The following is a 14,238-nucleotide window of genomic DNA, read 5'->3' as shown; positions in this document are numbered from 1 at the left end:
AACAAAGGGTGGAATACATTGTCTCTCTATTCTGAGCATACCACTGTAATGCACAGGAGTCCTTAGAAGTCAATTAATGTGTATAAATTGGCCAGGCTTCTCTTTAGTTGTGGCAAAGTGTTCTGAGTACTCATCAGTCATTTTGACTTTTCTAAGAGAAGCCTCTGCTGCTGAATGACACTTGAATGAAGAATGCATTTAAACATATTTTGTTGTTGAGTCTTTTTAACTTTATGTACCATCTTGAACTATCCAGGCAAAGAAAAGTAGAATAAATGCAAGACATAGAATTCTCTCAAGATTTTGGCAAAGCCCCTATAAAGCAACAGGAGATTAGATGCTACAGTAAATATGTGGTTACTGCCAAAAAATATATATCAGTGTCTAGCACCCCTTCTGCTTCCCTAATGTCTCTAGTACATCTAGGGATGGTGTTGGACCAGCATGACCAATGGTCAGGGATGATGAGAGGATGACTGAAACATCTCCTGTGCTATGGTTATTCATATAGCAGCCGTTGACATTCCCAAGTTAGAATATGGCTGAGCAAGGATTTCCTAGGTCAAACTCCAGTATTCTATCAAATGAAACATTACTTGGGATACAACAATATTTCTTAGCTAGACATGCCAAATTTTCATAATGTAGTATCTTTGTACCCATCTAGTGGTCATCATGATTAAATGTTTGGGATTTGCCATTTTTAGTAGACTGTAAGGAATTATGTGACAGCGACTCAGACATACAAGCTAGAAAGCAGATGAATTTTGCATAATATATGGTATGGAATAAGTGGGTGGAGATATGTTTTTCTTCCTTTGAACTTGGGGCCATCCAAGGAAGCTGAATGTTGGAATATTCAGGATAGGCAAAGGAAAGCATTTCTTCACAGTGCATAGTTAAATTATTTGCTTCTCCAGGCCGTAGTGATGATCACTTGGATAGCTTTAAAAGAAGATCAGGCCAATTAGAACAAGGCTTTCAACTAGCCACTATGTTCTACCACCTCTTTTGGAGGCAGGATGCCTTTGGACACCTGTTGCTCGGAATCCCAAAGTGTGCTCTGGTCTTGTTTCCTGGCTTCCCATTGGCATCTGGTTGGCAAATACCCTAGGCCAGGAATAGTCAACGCGGTGTCCTCAAGGTGTTGGACTCAAACTTCCATCAGTATAGCCAGTGTTCTCAGTGTTCAGGGATGATGGGAGTCATATTCCATCAACATTGGGAGGGCGCCATATTGATTACCCGTGGCCTAGTCTGTGGCCAACAATGCCCAGAGTGGGCTGACGGCAGCAATAACATCCAGCTGCTTTTTTCATTTATACTTCTGAATCCTGTAGGCCTTTCAATAAGCCAAGAATGGTTTTATTTCTGTACAGATGAACTGAAAGAGTAATATGCTGCCACCTTCACTGCATTGGTAAAGTCTATTTCGTTGGTTACTGATTTACTTAGTTAAGATCATTTCAGAAATCATCCAGATCTGAGCCATAAAAGCTTATTATTATGTGAAAATGTTTTTCCTACAGTAAATGCTTTTTGTCTTACTTTCTTGTGGTAATTGGACTTCTAAATAAAAGATTATCTGTTTACTTGATTTCTGGAAGCAGCATCAATAACTTGCATGCATGTTAATGGTTTTTAAAAAAATAATAATCCCAAAGATGTGGTTTTAGGTTCCTTTACCTGATTTCTAATTATGAAATTTTGAAGAGTTTTAGGAAATAAACTACATGACACTGTATGCCTAGGTTCTCACGATGCATGCAGTATAGCAACAGCTTTTATGTAACTGAGACATAAGTCCGCATTCCTTACAGTGAGCCATATTTAAATATCAACAGAATAAGTCTTTGGCAGATTCATCTAAACAGGAGGCATGCAGATAATGGGATGCTCAAACATACCTCTGTTTTCTGTTTGAAACTTGATTCCCTGCTACTTATATGAATCAGGACATGTTCATTCTTGTGTGTTATGTGATGATGATTTATAAAAAAATCTGAGCGGGGAAGAACTGCAAAATGCTACCATTAGTTTTATGTTTGCTTTTGTGGTTTGTTTATTTATTTATTACTTTTAAAACATCTACAGTGACTAGTCGCTGTGCAAAATTGCACCACCACCACAAAGGCATGGGCCCTGTCCACAGGTTTATCATCAAAGATTAGCTCTAGTCATGCCTTAGCATAGTGTCAATGTACAGGCAGCTGTGCAAAACTGTGGACAGGGAGTCATATTGAATTGTACATTGTAACATACATTCTGTTAGAAGTAAAAAAAATAGTCTGCTACTCAGATGCACATTCCATTTATCCTGACACCAATAACGCATGTGTGAAAGCCTGTTAGTCTGGCAAATCTTGTAGGGAATTGCTCTGCCCTTTCAGCATTGAGTAAAAAAGAAGATAGGGATTTATTTAGCATTCATTAATCATTACAGTGGTACCTCGTGTTACATATGCCTCAGGTTACATACGCTTCAAGTTACAGACTCCGCTAACCCAGAAATAGTGCTTCAGGTTAAGAACTTTGCTTCAGGATAAGAACAGAAATCGTGCTCCGGTAGTGCGGCAGCAGGAGGAGGCCCTATTAGCTAAAGTGGTGCTTCAGGTTAAGAACAGTTTCAGGTTAAGAACGGACCTCTGGAACGAATTAAGTACTTAACCCGAGGTACCACTGTACTAATCATCCATACTGCGTTGTTCAACAATAATTAGAAACCTGAGCCCCCTGCCTGTAGGTTTACAATCTGCAAATTACAAACAAGGGAGTAAAGGGGAGAATATGAGCAAGCGGTTGTTGAATAGCAATAGGATTATAATAGATTGTGCCTTGTCCTCAAAGGCGATCGTGCGAGAAGAGCACAGTGGGTCTACTATGAAGGGTATTTGCGCTGAAATATCTTGCTGATCTGTGCCTCTGCCTGCAGCTGAGTGGGCATTGCCTTGGAAGGAACCACCTAGTGGCAAGATGTCCCTGATAAAAGAGGAGAAGTAGTGCTGCAGTGCCATGGCTGTAGCCATTTGCTCTGGAGATCAGAGAGTCTGGCTATACATACTTCTAATATGTAGCCAAGCCCACTCCCATGGCACATCTTTCTAAACCTTGACCCTTGCTGACCACCACTAATGATTAAAGCAACTGAGGTTTAATTTTAAGAATGGATTTATGTATTGGTGAGGGGTGGGCAGCCTTAAGTCTCTCTGCTTAGCAAACAAGGTTGGCGTAAGGAACACAACCCAAGAGGAGAGATGCCAGGTGAAGGAGCTGATATAACAGGCATCGGGCACAAGTGCAAAGGAGCAGGTTTAAACCTGTTGGTACAGGATGTCCCAAGAGCAGGGATTGGTTCTGGCAGATCAGCAGAAGCGCACGTGGCGGTCTGACTAAGTAAAAGAGCAAGAAGCAGACACCGACTTGTCTTGTTTTAATAATAGAAACAGAAGCCTGGCAGGCAAGCAGCAGAGCGGGCTGCAGAAGCTGCTATGCAGAACTGATGTCTGTTTAAACAGCGGCAACTATAAATCCAGAAGTGGCCAAATACTATTGGTTGAACAGACTGATTCTGTTTAGATGACAATAGAGGCTAGAGCTCAGTTGTATCTGGTACAATCTCTTAGCACACAGTTTGCAGTAACCACGTGCTGCTCAGGCCCTGCTGCAGCCTGATCAACATGGGGGCAGAGCCTAGAAGCTTGTCATGGTTTCTAGTAATGTGGGCACCTTTGTAGCTGTCTAATCCTGCCAAACTTCTTTCTCTGGTGGTCTTTTATATTCTTGTTAGCTGTAATAGGATTATGTGCAGCATAGGCTTTTCTTTCACTGTCCCATTTTTGAGCATCTGCAAAGCTGCTAAGCAAGCCAAAATAAACACGTTCCTTAAATCACAAATCACTGCATGCCAATATTCATTTGCCTTAATATTACACCTGGTTAGACAAGACAACTTGGCTGTGGTTAGATAACTCTACCATACAGTGCCATTACTGTCAGAAGTTCTGAGTGTAACTACAAGAGGCTGCCACAAAGCAACATCTTATTGACCCAGTTTTGGATTCCTCGATGTTAGGGTTAGTATAGGCTGCTGAAACAAGTGAAGCAGGTATCACTATATACCCTTTCAATACGTCCCCCTCTTCTTCTACCCATACCTGTTCAGATGTCTTCGCATTGTCATATAATCCCTCCTTTGATGAATTTTACCACTTACTTACAACATGATCATACTTACTAAGGACCTAAAATTCAGCATCTAGGTCCTCAGCAAGGACAACTGATGTTCAGAATTATAGGTAAAGGTAAAGGGTAAAGGGACGCCTGAGAGTTAAGTCCAGTTGCGAACGACTTTGGGATTGCGGCACCCATCTTGCTTTACTGGCCGAGGGAGCCGACGTTTGTCCGCAGACAGTTTTTCCGGGTCATGTGGCCAGCATGACTAAGCCGCTTCTGGCAAAACCAGAGTAGCACATGGAAACACTGTTTTTTGACTGTGAAAAGTTAAAGGGTGGCTTAAATTTGTGACCTTACAAAAATTGGCTTTTACGATATTGCTGCTGAAACAGACATACAGTAAAACGGAATGAGTGTGAGTGCCTGCAAAATTTTAAGGGAGCGGCTTATATTCAGGTATTGTCTTTTCTTCTTTGAATTTTAAAGGTGCAGCTTATATTTGGGTGCGGCTTATATTTGGGCCACTACGGTAATTGCTAATGATTTTTCTTTTATGGTACAAGCACAATATCTGTGCAGGCCAACTTATAGGCAGCAGGGGCATTCGCTCTGAAGCAATCTCTTGTGTCTGTTGGTCCCAATTCCCAGCAATTATGCCCAAGACTGCAGTTTCTTTTGTAAGGAGGGTAGACTTCCCATCACCCCCACAATTTTCCTAATTTCCTTTATCACACTTTTCAAAAGCACACAGAAGCCATTCTAGAGCGAGACGCAAAATCAGATTTCTCAAGTGTGCCCTGCTTTCAACTTGCCTGCACTTTTCTTTTTTCTTGTCTGTTCAGCTGCCGTGTCTCATGTAGGGGTGATCAAGTCCTCCGGAAATGAATAGGCAAATTTGATTGTTTTCTTCCCAGTGAGTTTGCACATTTTTAATGCTGACTGAAAGTGAGAGGGTTCAGTTTCCCCGCTGAGAAACGTCTCTTCATGCTTTCATGAGAAAAACCATGTTTTGAGTAAAATTCCCACCCCACCCCTCACTTTCTGCTCCTGTACTTCCCTGAAGCACCTTGCTCTCTGTTGCATATTTCTTTTTCTGATTTCTCTGGCTGCTTCCTCAGTCTGCTTTGGCTGTTTCAGGCATGGTATGCTGGCCAAAGGTGTCTGCCTCCTGCAGGATAACGCCCCGGTTCACAACTCGCATGTTGCTTAAACAGAAGCACGGTCCTGTGGCTATGAAATCCTTTCTCACCCCCATTATTCTCCCAACCTTGCACCATCGGACTTCCACCTCTGTTCTGATCATGCTGTTTTTCCTTCTGCTTACAGCATGGGGGCATGGTCTCCACTGGGCAACATTTGCCCTTACTCTAACTTTCTCAACTTTGTAGGGTTATACAGGCAGTGACCTGACCATTTTAGGCTCATCTAGTTGACATGTGAACTCCAATGCCCAGGTCCTTTTTGACCCAGTAGAGGGTCAAAATAGGGGCAGGGGACTGGGAACAGAAGCTGCTGCGAAATGGACCCTGCCTATAATATGTTTGAAACACTTTGCAGACGATCACCTCTAACAGCCATAATTGTCCTCTTGTTCTTGAAACGACTCTGCCTTCCACATACAAATGTCCCCTGTAGACCACATTAGATCTCAGTTCTTATTTTGACTGAGTTGCCCAAAATAGCCTATAGTCTATCTGGCAATGTCTGTTTTCCACTGTCCCTGATATAGGCACCAAGATGCAGGCAAAAAACGTAGTTGGATAACATTGGGTCAAACCATGGTACTGACTGGCTCTGCTTGCACCACGATGGTGGTGCTCTTAGCACACAAGGCACGGTAACCACACACCTCTCGTTCTTGGTCCCAGGGCGGTCAACAGAGAGGCAGGGTATTGAAATATGCTAGGGTGAATGTGCCATGGGTGTATTGCTTGAATTTTAGCTGGATATGCACGTGTGCAAAATTGCTAAGCATGTAGAAATAAACAAATGGACTCAAGAACTCAAGTTGGGCCTGCTGGTTTAGGCCAATGGCCTATCTAGTCTATCATCCTGTTCTCCTATGACCCCTACTGTGACCCCAAGGTCTCGCTCCTAGTCGGTCACCACCAGTTCATATTAAACTCAAAAATCCCAGATGTTGCAACCTTTCTTCACATTGCTTCCATCACAAGAGAGCTTTACAACGACAGCATTTTTTATATGTAAGACGTTACTCATAAATGCCATATGTTTTGTCTAACCACAGAAGCCTGCCAGAAGGCAACATCTCCCCATTAATCCAGATCAGTGCCTCAAGTTCCTGTTTTCTTGTCTTGTTCCAGGCCATGGGAGGAAGCAGCTTAGCATGTCAAGCACATTTCATTATTTCCCTTTCCTTTACTTTTGCCTCCTTCACTGCCCGTAACCTGTTACTCTTGTAAGCACATGAGGCCACTGTCACACCAAACCTTAAAACATGGGATTACTTGCTACAGAGAAATAGTAGCCAACCTGGGCAAAAGGTATTCAATCTGAGTTCAATCCAGCCCTCTGGACATACAGTCAAGTAATTGGGTAATAGTCTCAATCTTGAAATCATCATCATCATCATCATCACCACCACCACACCTTTTTCCCTGATGGGAACTCGAGGTGTCTGACAGCTAAAATGGAAACAGTTAAAAACATAGAAAAAGAGTGATCATTCAAGAAAATTAAATATTAATAGAATATATATGTGATATTAAAACATACAGAGCATTAGAATACGATAAAACTTCAAACATTAAAAACTTCCCTAAACAGAGCTGCCTTCATATGTTTTCTAAAAGTCAGGTAATTGTTCTTTCTTTGACATCTGATGGGAGGGCATTCCACAGAACCCTCTGCCTGGTTCTCTGTAACCTCACTTCTTGCAGTGAGGGAACTGCCAGAAGGCCCTCGGTGCTGGACCTCAGTGTCCGGGCTGAATGATGGGGGTGGAGACGCTTCTTCAAGTATACTGGGCCGAGGCAGAAGACCCTGGGTTAAGTTCCCTGCATCCCAGGTAGGCCTGGGAGAGACTCTGTGTCTGAATAACTGGAAAGCCACTGTCGGTCAGTGTAGACAGTACTGAGCTTGATTGACCTGTGGTCTGACTCACTCTAAGGGAGCTTCCTGTGTTCCTACTATGTGCTACAAGATGGCTTTGGCTGTAGACCCTGAATTGTACAATCTGAATTGTACAGTGTATAATGGTATTTCTTGGCAGCTCTGTGCATCACAGTTTGGATTTGGCAGGAAAGACTGTGAGAGATAGATGTGCAGCCCCATCCCGTGCAGATATTTATTCAAAAGTATGTCACACCACGTTCAATGGGAATCACCCACTAATAAGCAAGTTTGAGATTGCAGCCTCAAAGAAGGCTCCCATTTTTAGGGGACCAATCGTATGTCACCAAAAGATTCAACTGGTTGTCTTTTTCATGTCAAACATTTTTATTCAGGGGAAACAAATAGAGGATTAGAGGATTTCCAGTTGATTTTTGGTAGATGATGTTGAGCTTTTGTATAAGGATTATAGCTGAGTACTTCTTAATATTGAGAAATGTGAGGGGATGTACTTTTAACAAAAGGGAATTGTGTGGCTAATTTCTAGTAAGAACGCCTAAGCCCTGCCTAATAAACTCTGGGCTTTGCAAGCCTGTGTTTGCATATGCATGTTGGGCGATCAACGCACAGGTTATGCTTGTGCATGGCCTGATATTTGTTCCTGCTGAAGCTTCAGGAAGCTTTTGGCAAGCTCAGGCTGGAAAATTTGTTCCTTATATTTATATATTGAACTGATTATTTGCACACAGTGTAAGTTGCTGTACTTAAAACATGTAGGAATGTGGCCATAATGTCCAATTTTTGAACCATTTAGGAATGAAATAACCCAAAGATTTGGACATCTTCCATACACGTATTTTCTGGATAAAAGGATTACTTTAAGCAGATTTCCCTGAGCTCTGCAAATCTATTCAAACTTATTCTTAAAGGGTTTCTTTAAACTGAAACTGTAAATCTCTGTTCTAATTCATTTTGTGTACTTAATTTTTTTAAAGTAGTTCTGATTGTTATGGTACTCAAAAGTATTTTCTTCCTTCCTTCCTTTCTCGTGAGAGTGTTACATTCATGTTTGTTCTTGAACATTTCAAGTTTCTCATTTATTTACAGAGTTTTTGTATAATATAATTACAGTTCTTCAGATATGGCCTTTGTGGGCACATTACTGTTGGTAATCTCTCAGTTTAAAGAGGGTGACACAGCTATGGAGGGGTAATTTATATTTTAAAAAATAATCCCGGTTGAGATCTAGAGAGAGCCATTTTCTCTCAGCCTAACTTTAAGAAGTGTTTCCAAGTAGTAATATTTAGTATGAGTTAATATAATGTGATTGGCTTTTTCTTTTTTTTTACTAAGTGTTTGCAGCTACTACTTCTAGCTTTGACTTGTATGCCACCATACAAGCTTTAGCTGTTTTAGCTTTAATATTTTAAATGTGTGCACTATATTTTAAAAATGTTTTTATGTTATTTCTTTGAGCCGACATGAGAAAGACATTTGTGCCCGGAAAGGTAGCATAAAAACATATATATCACTGTTATTTCTCTCTCTCTCATGGAGTTCTTTGCACCAATTCTGCAAGAGAGTTATGCATGCAAAAGCAACTTTCATATGCTAATGTCCTTCGTGGAATGGTAACTGCGGGTGCAGATTAGAGGCAGATGTTTACCAAGGTGCACTGCTGAATTGTGATGTACATTTGGATACCCAGTTCTTGCCACATTTCTACCACAAAACTATGCGGGTGAGAATGGGCATTCTGAATTGCGTAATGTTTTACCAGGATGAAGCTCTGTTTTTCGTCATCTATGATACTGGGGCTTCATTCTTTGCCCAGCAAAAGAAAGATTATCAGTTTGTTCAGCTAACTTCTACCTTTTCTTTCAAGGAAAACAAAAACCTCTGGCTACGTTCATTGTACACATACTGGTCAAAATTTAGTCCTATGCTAAATAAAATGCAAGCACCTCTGAGTGGGAGGTAGAACTGGGTTTATTACATCCGTGCCCCTCACTGGTGACACAGTTTTTCTATCCAGAGATAACAACTGAAGTACTGTTGAAGCAACAGCCTAAATCCTCTGCTGTCATAAACTTGGCATCAAGGTGTATTTTAACTGCTGTAGGGGAGGAAAGCTGAAAGGTATGTGTTAGGTTTTCTAAAATAACTGCTAGTAATGGGAAAGTGGGGATCGAGTGCCAAGTATTGCTATGCTTTCTGTAACAACCTCTAGCGATGATCTTAGTGAATCCAGAGGAAGAACCTAAAAGTGCCTTTCAAAAGTGCAACACAAGAAGATAGCTGGAAAAGCACAGTAGGAAAATAATATGCTTGGTCTTCATATGCCAGAAGTACAGTAGATGAGTATATTGTTATAATTTGCCAGAAACGTCTTGCGTCTCCTATATTTGAACCTGATTTAGACGGTCAGGGGTCCCTTTATCTTTTTATAAAGCTGTTTGTTTCCAGCAAAACTGTGTTCTGTGCTTCTTTATAGATTATTAAGTGTCTGCATTCTTATACAGTGGTACCTTGGTTGTCAATCCATTCTACAGGAGCTTCCTGCACTCAATCGGAAGCTGCGTCGGACGTTCAGCTTCCAAAAAACGTTCGTAAACTGGAACACTTACTTCTGGGTTTGTGGCGTTCAGGAGCCAATTTGTTCAGGAGCCAAGCTGTTCAACAACCAAGATAGCACTGAGTTGCTTACGGCAGTGTGGTGTGTTAGAGGGTACTGGACGTGACCCAAAGATGTAATGATTCTGGGTGCACAGGCAAACTAGAGGAATGAGGAATGGCTTGAAACAATGTTATTCCTCAGAGCCTCTAAGACCAACTTGTCCAGAGACTTCTAAGCCTTTGGAACTGCCTGGATCACATGACCTGAGGGCAACCTTCAAATTATCAATTTCTCAATTCTAAGGGAGTCTCTCTAAATTATAAACCCTATCATTGCAAAAGAAGAAGAAGAAGAAGAAGAAGAAGAAGAAGAAGAAGAAGAAGAAGAGGAGGAGGAGGAGGAGGAGTTTGGATTTGATACCCTGCCTTTCACTCCCTTTAAGGAGTCTCAAAGCGGCCAACATTCTCCTTTCCCTTCCTCCCCCACAACAAACACTCTGTGAGGTGAGGGAGGCTGAGAGACTTCAGAGAAGTGTGACTAGTCCAAGGTCACCCAGCAGCTGCATGTGGAGGAGCGGATACGCGAACCCGGTTCCCCAGATTACGAGTCTACCGCTCTTAACCACTACACCACACTGGCTGCAAATCTCTACTCAAGTTATTGAACTCACAGGGTGATCTTGTGTCCTTCACTGTCTCTCCACTTCAGCTATATCACAGGGTGATTGTGAGAGTAAATGTATACCACCCTGAACTCACAGAAGAAACAGTGATATGATAGATCACAGGAGAAGCCTACAAATGGAATGTGTAATATGGAAAGCTGTCTTCCAGAGTGAGTTACCTTTTACATTTATGGCAAAAAATTCGGTTAAGCAGGTATTTCTGCCCTTCCCAGAATTCAAAGTCCTTCTTATAAAAGAGGGCAGAGGAACATTCAAAGTGCTCTGTAAGAACTATAAAGAGTTCTGTTTCATCTGTTTAGCTCCTATTTCTTGTTATTTCTTGTTATCTAAAGATGAAGTTGTGGTGGTTTGTAGAAATTAACCAAAATTTGCTGAATAGTTTTCAGAGCGTTTTACATCAACACTCCAGGACCTGATAAGAAACAATTTGGCATCAGAGCTATTTGTATTCTGCGCAGGAAATGAGCAATCCAACCCACCATTGTCACCGAAAACTCTTCAGTGAGGTAGATTGTATGGAGTATTATTTTTCCTGTGCTGGCAAATGTTCAGATGTGATATTGAATGTTAGTGATGGACCATGGTCAATTTGTATTACTGGCTGCTTTATAAACAGAGTCATGACATTGTACAAAGGCGAAAATGATAACTTGCAGCTAGGCCTGCTCCAGAAATGAAACATACCGTAAGTCATGCTTAGGCCTTTTGAAACCAGTGGCCTTATATATTCATAACTCTGGGTTGGATTATAACCTGGCTGTTCAAATAAAGAAGATTGCTGTATGATAGGTGAACTTGGATTATTTTAGAGTAACAGATTATTGTAAATTGTTTTTAGTGTACAATAACAAAATGTATGATACTACTTGGGTGTGTTTCAGCTGGACTATGGATATTTCTCCTCCCTATGAGTTGCTTCTTCTATGTCCACTATAGGTCTTGAACTAATGTCACCATCGTTCCTTTTCCTCCTGAACCAGGATGGCCATCTTCAGGTGCTGTAGGCAAAACACGCTTAGAATCATAGAATCATAGAAGTGTAGAGTCAAAAGGGATCACAAGGGTCATCTAGTCCAATTCTTTGCTATTCAGGAATCTCGACTAAAGCATTCAAGACAGATAGTCACCCAACCCCTGCTTAAAAACCACCAAGGAAGGAGAGTCCATAACCTGCAAAAGGAGTCCGTTCCCCTGTCAAACAGATCTTACTGTCAGAAATTTCTTCCTGACACTTCATACCACCTTGTAAAACAGCTTCAAACTCAATGTTTATACAGAGTTTGTAAGTTCCAGTTACTGCTTTGTAACTGCTCATGCTGGATTTGAAATCTCTAGTATTCTCTCATTCTTCCTTTGTACTGGGCAGAGCTTTGAGGCCTACCAGGGCTTTTGCCTGGTGCCAGCGGTGCCAGGCTCTCTTGCACCCTAGGCAAGGCTAACTACCTGCACCCAAACCCGCAACCCAAATTGCTAATTTCAATTTTCAAAAACGGGTGTCTTGTAGAAAACAAAGAAAAGCACAAAACTTGGAACTGCTAAAATAAATTTATTTTCAATTGCAAGAACAATCTTTCTCAAATACAAATGGAAATCTTTTAGCGCACATTGTGATGCTAACATTTAAGTTTCCTAAAAGTTTCCATTTCAGGCACACCAACATCTCACTTTATGTGCCTTTTCTTTTGTAAATTTTGTCACCAATTTCTTGTTACTCCCACTGTCATAACCCAGACCCTGCAGATTCTCAATTGGTCATTTGCTCAAGGTGCCCACGAAGAGTTTCTGTCATTAAAGCACCTGTAGTCTCCTTTAGTGAAACAAATCCCAAGAAATGTTCTCTTATGATAAACTCAAGTTCAGACATAACATACATTTGTTGAATATGACTAACATCAGGTATGCAGCCCAGAACAATTGACTAGTATTTGGCTGAGTTTGCACATGCTAACATTTTCTGCTCTGTAGCACCTGCTAGAAGTTATATAAACTAATTTTGCATATCTTTTCCTAGGTAGTCAACCATTGTTTCTTGCTCTTTAACTCTGTGTAAATCATGTTCATTTGTGATTGTTTCCAAATAGTGCTAGATATTCTACAAACTTCAAAAAAAAAGTCCATTGCTAGCACTACGCAGCTTTTCTGTTGTACCATGGAATTAAATTAATCCAATCAAACTAGTTGTCAGAATCTGGCCATTTTAACCATATCCATCGCACGGAATATTGACCCGAGGGAAACGGAACATGGTGTATCAAGTTTTGTTACCAATGAAACATCAGTCCTTTGGCAATTGTGTTAATCATGACTTGTGCAACAGTGACCGGAGTCCTAGACCAGAAAGCTGCTTGCATAAGGAAATGCTCTGTGCTGGTGCAGCAGAAGTTGTCAGAACAGTGAGGTCAGTCATAGACCATAGATACTGTGACACATGTACATGTGGGACTCTTGCAAGAGTGCACGGAGAGCAGGCCCAGGAAGGAGGGAGGAACTAAATATAAGCTGAGTGGTTCTAATGCATGTAATATTATGTCAGCAAAGCACAGCAGCAACACATCTTTTAAAAGCCAAGTGTAGAGCAAAAAAAGAAAAGTATTTATCAAGAGTTTCACATTTTTAGATTCAAACTTTTGAGTTTGGGCACATGATGGTTGACTACGTTTCTGCTATCGACTTTGAGGGAAGCTTATCATTTATTTAAACAATTTATATACTGCTTAACTGCAGTCATTTAATCAGTGCCCAAGAAATGCAAAATGGTAAAAATCAGGTAAAACTATAAAATCAGACTTCAGTTTAAATAAATAAATAAATCTTAAATCAGATTGATAAATGACAGCATGCTGAAATTCAGTACTATTGCACCTTTCCCTGATTTCTAGAAATCCCCCAAATCCAACAGCATCTATTATTAGGAATGTTGAAACCATACCTTCGAATTGTGGGAATCAAATTTGCTTGAGAATTCCACCCCCCACCCCCCCCACTCTTGGCTGCCCCAAATACTTTCATAAAGTGCAGCTTTCCTACTTTGACACAAATATGTTCTTGGACACAATACTTTATGGGCACCTTAACCTGGGGCTGTCTGAGAATCTCATTATTATCCTAATTATAATATTAATTCCCAAACAGCATTTTCAACCTGATCTCTCTTTATCTGCAGACTGTTCTTTCTGTTGGTTGACCTACACATAAAGGAAACCTGTGTTGAATGGGTAAAGATTTCCTCCCAGGGAAAGATGGTCCAAATAAATAAATAAAGGATGGCAATGCCAAGAAGAAGCAGCAGAAAGGAATGCTCTTGGAACACAGTTCCTTTCAATGACTTCTTTTTGTTTTAAGCTCATATTATATTTCTGCCTGGTTTATGTGTTTGGAAAAGTGCTCCCTCTTTGACAAGGATAGATCACTTAAAGCTCTAAGCCACAGTTATCCATTACACTGGGGCATTGGACACAGTCCAGGTGAAGCTGGCCAAATGCCTTGCTGAATTAAATGAGACTCCACAACATGGTTTACAGCTTACAACTGATTCCATTATATATCAGGCAGCTTCTCTGCAATAATATATTAGAGGTATAAAACAATGCTGAATCTTGCACGCTGTTTATTAGCAAGGGTGTGGGTGTGTCTGTGCAGAATGCAAAACATTGGCAGGTACTGGGAATCTTTCATATCTGGAGTGTTATCT

General features: G+C 40.9%; 1 long non-coding RNA gene across 1 annotated transcript; it reads left to right on the top strand.

Annotated features, from left to right (window-relative positions):
• Positions 1-1,388: 1,388 nt before the first annotated feature.
• LOC309356578 lies at positions 1,389-12,698 on the top strand. Its single transcript, XR_014162860.1, has 3 exons — positions 1,389-1,420; positions 10,571-10,696; positions 12,629-12,698. It is a non-coding gene; the product is annotated as an uncharacterized lncRNA (long non-coding RNA).
• The last annotated feature ends 1,540 nt before the right edge of the window (positions 12,699-14,238 follow it).

Source organism: Podarcis melisellensis (assembly GCF_964234715.1).
Source record: "Podarcis melisellensis genome assembly, chromosome: 1".
Lineage (NCBI taxonomy): Eukaryota > Metazoa > Chordata > Lepidosauria > Squamata > Lacertidae > Podarcis > Podarcis melisellensis.
Note: the sequence above shows the minus strand (reverse complement) of the source record. Positions and strands in the feature narration are given on the sequence as shown.